Raw genomic sequence first — 6,103 nt, forward strand, 5'->3', positions numbered from 1 at the left:
AATTCCAGAGCTGTACCGAGCTCTCCCGGACTGCTTGTTCACAGCAGGGCTGCCAGGCCCATCATCCACTTTGCACTTAAGTAAACACTGCGCCGTTATATCTTTCGGAGGGGATTCCATTTCAGCGCGATGATAAACGAGCAGCATACCAGGCCGCAAGTGGGCAAGAGCTCCTCCAGGCTCAGCCTTTGAACCGCGCAGAGATTATGTTGAGGCAAAAGCCGAAGGAGGTCTTCTCGGCTCCTTCTAAAATTTCTCCCCCCGGCGAGTGAGAGATAAGCAGCTTGTTTCTGCTGCGGCATCTCAGCAGTGGGCCGCGTGACCCTCCAGAACTCCGAAAGCTTCCTGGCAAAAGAAGGGCCTTTGTCTGAGTGGGGCCTCAAGTCGCTAAGATGCTCTGTTATGAGACTGACTCCGTCGGAACAATTACCTTAGCAGAGCACTCCCTTGCCCTGTGCCTTTGCAACAGAAGAGTGGACAGAGGAAAGTTTTTCTCCCTCTCCCATGGACTAGAACTCATGGGTGTCCAATGAAGCTAAATGTTGGATGATTCAGGATAGAAAAAAGCAAGTCCTCCTCCTCCTCCTCCTTTTAAAAAACAACAACCCTCAAAGCTGTTTACAAAAAAAAGATAAAATTATCACTGAGAAAAAATTAACAATATTTAAGACTTTCAAAAAGTTTAATAATGATGGCCAAAAAACAGATGACAACTCGTATCACCTTTCTAAACATCTGGGTGGGTTTGTTTAAATAAATGTTTTTAGCAGGTGCCGAAAAGAGTACAGTGAAAGCTCCTGCCCGATATCAACAGGCAGGGAGTTCCAAAGTGTAGCAGTCGCCACACTAAATGTGGAACAGATATTATGTGGCACCTCTAACACTGGCAGTTCCACTGACTGAAGTGGTCAAGTGGGCACATACGGGGTAAGGTGATCTCATAGGTGAAATATTGTTCTATATGCTGTGACGGGGAGTTGTTAGTGGTGCTGCTTGCAGCCCTTCCTCGCTGGTACCTTGGCATCATCATCAAACAGAAAGCCCCCATAACCTGCAGCTGAGATGAGCCCCAGCAGAACCAGAGAGTTTTGCTTCAACCAAGATCAGGAATCAACCTCACCCCATGTTCTCTCTTTTTGGGGACCCAGAGGCCAGTCCCTTGTTGTGGGAAGTTTTATGCCACCCAGAGCCATGATCTCTAGCCACAAAGGGCCCTGCAGAGTAGTTAAGTAAAAAGAACATGGCAAATAAGTAGGAAAGGATGAGGAGCAGTCATACCCAGGTATATTTAGCAAGTGATAAAAAATTGAGTGGTGGAGAATCAGCAGTTGCCAGAAAAATATTATATCACATACAACGCCAGGCTCTCTGTCTCTCTGCCCACTCTTGTCTTCCCAAAGAAACCCACCCAGAGTTCAGCTGAAAGTCCAGCATACCCCCCACCACAGTGACAAATTGTACGGATTATCTTCTTCCTCCCATGTTTAATATAAATCCCAACTTTCGCCAGCTTCCCTGGCAAGCCAAGTTTAACATGCTCATGTGCAGCCCCCCAATAATAATTTACTAGCCTTCTGCCTCCATAGCAACCTAGAGAATGTATATACCTTGCTTGTTAATGTTTACATTAAAATGACTCTTTGCTCTGAAGAAATCCCAGTTTATACATTCAGAAGTGTGAGGCATCCTTCGCCCTTCATTCTTTCGTGGTCTTTCTCTAGAACGCTGCAGAAGTGACTGTTTTTGTGAAATCGAAAGAACAAGAAAACATAATATTGCTATTGTGGGTTTGGGTGTTTTTTTTAATTAAGGCTCTCCTTCGAGGTATCAGAAACTCCAGATTTATATAAGCAGCTACCCCAGATTAATCACTCTGATGGTATTTATACACACTATAATATATTGCAGCCTGGGATCTCTATACTCAGTTGGAGAAGCAGGGTAGGTGGGTGGGGGGCATTCAAGGGAAGGAAGGGGGGGGGGAGAGAGAACAGAGTTCAAAAGAACCCAAAGGGTTGTTGTGATATAGGTTTTACTTCCCATGGTGTGTGTAGGTGCATATTGCCTCTTGTATTGCATGGAAATGATGCAAATGCATATCCATCTGGTTGCCAGAGGCGATTCTGGGAGGAGTGCACATACATGACATCAAGAGCAACAAAGAACCCAAATGCAAAAACGTGGTGGCTGCCAGAGAACACTGGAAATCATAAAAACATAAGAAGACGCTACTGGATTAAGCCAATGGCCCATCTAGTCCTAGTCCTGGATCCTATTCTCACAGTGGCCAACCAAATGCCTGTGGGAAACCTGCAAGCAGGAACCAAGCACAATAGCAATACTCTCACCTCCTGTGGGTTCTGGCAACTGGTATTCAGAAGCTTGCTGCTTCCAGCTGTAGAGGCAGAGCATAGCCATTGTGGTTGGTGGCCACCGATAGCCCTCTCCTCTATGAATTTGCCTAGTCCTCTTTTAAAGTCGTCCAGGTTAGCGGCTGTCACTGCAGGTATGCCTTCCCAGTATCTGCCAGGCAGGCACAGCCAAGGTGAGTGGGGAGAGGAAGAGGAGGGGAGAAGGGGAAAAGGTCAAAGCTTTCCATTTCACCTTGGCAGCCTCTGCTTTGTCAAAAAAGCAGCAGGGGCAAAACTCCGAACGGAAATCCATTCAAGAGCTTCCATTTGGCTGGGAAATGTTAGTTTCTTCTATGGAAATGATTTCACAACTCTTGTGGGGGCTGTAAAAGAAAAGCACAGATTAAGACACGTGGCATGATGAGGCCATGGCACTCTGCACCGGTGGTGTGCAACACACAGGGGAGAAAGAGGAGGACTCTGCCCAGAGAGAACTTGTAAACTGACTGGGAGGGTGCAGCACCCACATGACAGGGTAAGAAGGAAATTAGTAGAAGCAGATAGAGAGCACAGATGCAAAAGGACACAAAACATCAAAGGAGAACACCGCTCAGAAAGCAAGAGGGACTTCTTGGTTCTTCGGATCTCTTTCAATACCTGCTCCTCATCATTAGTTTTGCTTCCATCCCACTGTGTGTGCTTCTGCCCTGGAACAAGTTATCCTGTTATTTCTTATGCGTTAAAGAGCACAGCAGCAGACTGCTGCAGTCATCTTACATGTCCTGCTCTGTGTAGTCTCTTTGCCAGTTTGGCCACAGCTTGAGCTGCATTCCTGAAGCTAACTTTTTCTGCTCTTGCAGAGCCTGGACATCAGATTCCTGGGAAGATCCCAAGTTTCTCTCCCCCCCCCCCCTTCCCTTAAACAACACACAAAGTGTGTTTTTCTACGGAAAAGGAGAGAGAGCGCAGGGTGAAGAGAGCAAGTATTACTCAACTATTTAGTCTGAGAGTTCAGAAATCAAAAGAGCCCTTTGACAGATGGATATCGCCTTTAATAGAAACCACACCGAGGCTGGGAGAGGCCTTCTGTCTAAGCCTCTAGTCTAAGAGCTTAAATAATTAGCTGCAATTTGAATCTTTAAAAAATCCCACTGGGGGAGTGAGCGCTTTGCGCACAGATAAATCTATCACGATAAAAGGAAGGGGTGGGGAGACAGACTCCAAAAAAGAATGAAAATTGCAGCTCTTACATTTTGCTACTGAGCTCCCACTAATTGAAACCAACTTCAGACCAGAGAGGGTGTACACTGGTGAGATCGGAGGCTGTTGCTTGTAGTTGTAGAACACAGAATAGGCATGCAGAAGATCCTGGGTTCAGTTCCTAACATTGCCAGGAAGGGTTTGGAGAGGCAACAGTCCTGAGACCCTGGAGAGTGGCTGCTAGTCATTGTGTGGACCGAGAGGCAAAGGGTGGTCACACCAGACCCCCAGCACTCTCCCCATTTTTGCTTGGCTGGAATGTGTCCCTGAACTGGAAAGTTTGTTTATTTACCGTATTTGTTAAATTTTCTTTCTTTCTTTTAAAAATTACTTTATTGAAACAATACTTTACAAACAAACAATCAAACAAAAAAACACACACAACAAAACAAAACAATGCAGTAACAGCATCAAAGAACAAACAAACAAGAAAAAACACCACATATTCTTTTGACTTCCATTCATCCCACTATGTTTTCTAGGCTTCATTTTCAATTTCACACTTTGTATTATCACTTCTTAATTTTAATTATCACTTAATTTACTCGTGTTCCCTATTGTCCTGCAAGGTTCAGTCTAGACTTGTCAAAGCGTTTAAGTTTTTACAATGTGTCTGTAAATATTATTTAAAGACATTCCATTCTTTATTTAATCTCTGTTTTGAATCATCTCTTAAACTTCCAGTCACTTTGGCTAGTTCTATATATTCTATCATCTTCACCTGCCAGTCTAATTTGGTGGATATCACCTCTCCTTTCCAATTATTTGCTATCAAAATTCTAGCCACCGTTGTTGCATACATGAAAATTCTTCTAGAGTTTTTTGGGATTTCATTGTACATGATTCCCAACAGGAAGGTTTCTGGTTTTTTGGAATGAAAATTTAAAGATTTTTAAAAAGTTCATTATATATAATGTCCCAGAATTCTCTAACTTTCACACAGTTCCACCACATATGTAGCATTGTACCTTCTGACTTCTTACACCACCAGCAAACGCTCGATTTTTTTTTTTAATAATACATTTTGGCTAATTTGGCTGGGGTCAGCTACCATCTGTAAAACATTTTCATCAGATTTTCTTTCAGATTATAACATGCGGTGAATTTTATGTCTACCTTCCAGAGTCTTTCCTACACATCCATTTGGATATTATAGCCGAAGTCCTGGGCGCATCGAACCATAACTGATTTGTTAAATTTTCATCCCACATGTTTCTCTAAGGAGCTCATGGTGGCGTACATGGTTCTCCCCCTTCTCATTTAATCCCAACAACCCTGGGAGGTAGGTTAGGAGGTAGGTTAGGCTGGGAGGCAATGACTGACCCAAAGTCACCCAGTGAGTTTCATGGTCACGTAGGGATTTGAACCCTAGTTGACCAGGTCCTAGTCTGATACTCTAACCACTACATCACACTGATTTATTAGCGCAAGCCAGACCCCACATCTGTTTGTCTTTCTTGCATCCAGTCCAGCGTATGCCACTGCCCTTCGTCTCAGTGTTGCTATTGTAGAACTGAGTAAGGAAAAGGAGGAGGAGGAAGGGGATAAAAGTAGAATTAAAAAGTCTCTGCCTCCCACAACTTTGGCTCCACTTCCTGTTGGTCTCTGCCTTCCACTCTACCAGCCATTCAACGGAGTCCTGAACTAGGATAATGCTTGCTTGGATGGAAAAGTGTGTGGCTTGCATGGCTGGAATCTAACCTACTGCACTTGGCCACTGGTCAATGATGGTGGGAGTTGCAGTTCCATCATCACCTGGAGATCAAAGTCTGAGGAGTGCTATGTTTTTAGCAAATACCATGAGCACCACTTCTCTCCTCTAATGTGACAATGTTTGGCATTAGCCATGACCCTGTACCTGGCATCAAAGAGGGTGGGGAGAGTGCAATTCCAGGAGGCAGGCAATTATGAGCAGACTGGATGCTTTCAGCAGTGGCTCAAAGGAACGCTGTGATGCTCCTAAGGCCACTGTGGACCGACAGAAATAAATTATAACCCTCCCCCTTCTAAAGGCTCCGCAGTTAGTGAGGTCTACCTCCACATTCTAAATTCGCATTTAACAGCAAAAACGGAAGGGGAGTGGTGGTGGTGGGGGAGATGTAGCCTCTTATCTCATCCGGTCTGTGCTGGTGAGCATGACTATTCTAAAATACGTTGAGTTGACTGTCCACGGGGGTCTTAAGGGGGCACAGAGGAAGTATGGCTTGCATCACGTTTGTTTCCCTGCCTTCGGCTTAGAATGATGGAAAGCGGAGCGAAGCCGCCTTGGGAGCTTCAGGGCAGACAGGATTTGAACCCAGATCTCCTCCTTCTCCTTCTAGTCCTGTATCCCCTGGCTCTTCTCCCCATAAACGTTCTCATCACCCCCACCCACCCCGCCGCGACAATTGCCCATGGTGCTTGCAGGGGCTTATGGGAATTGGAGTCCAATCGGATATCCCCTCCCGCCCCTTCCTCAAGCGCTACCCACGTGCTAGGCAAGGAGGAAGCCC

Source organism: Podarcis filfolensis (assembly GCF_964270895.1).
Source record: "Podarcis filfolensis genome assembly, chromosome: 8".
Taxonomy (NCBI): domain Eukaryota; kingdom Metazoa; phylum Chordata; class Lepidosauria; order Squamata; family Lacertidae; genus Podarcis; species Podarcis filfolensis.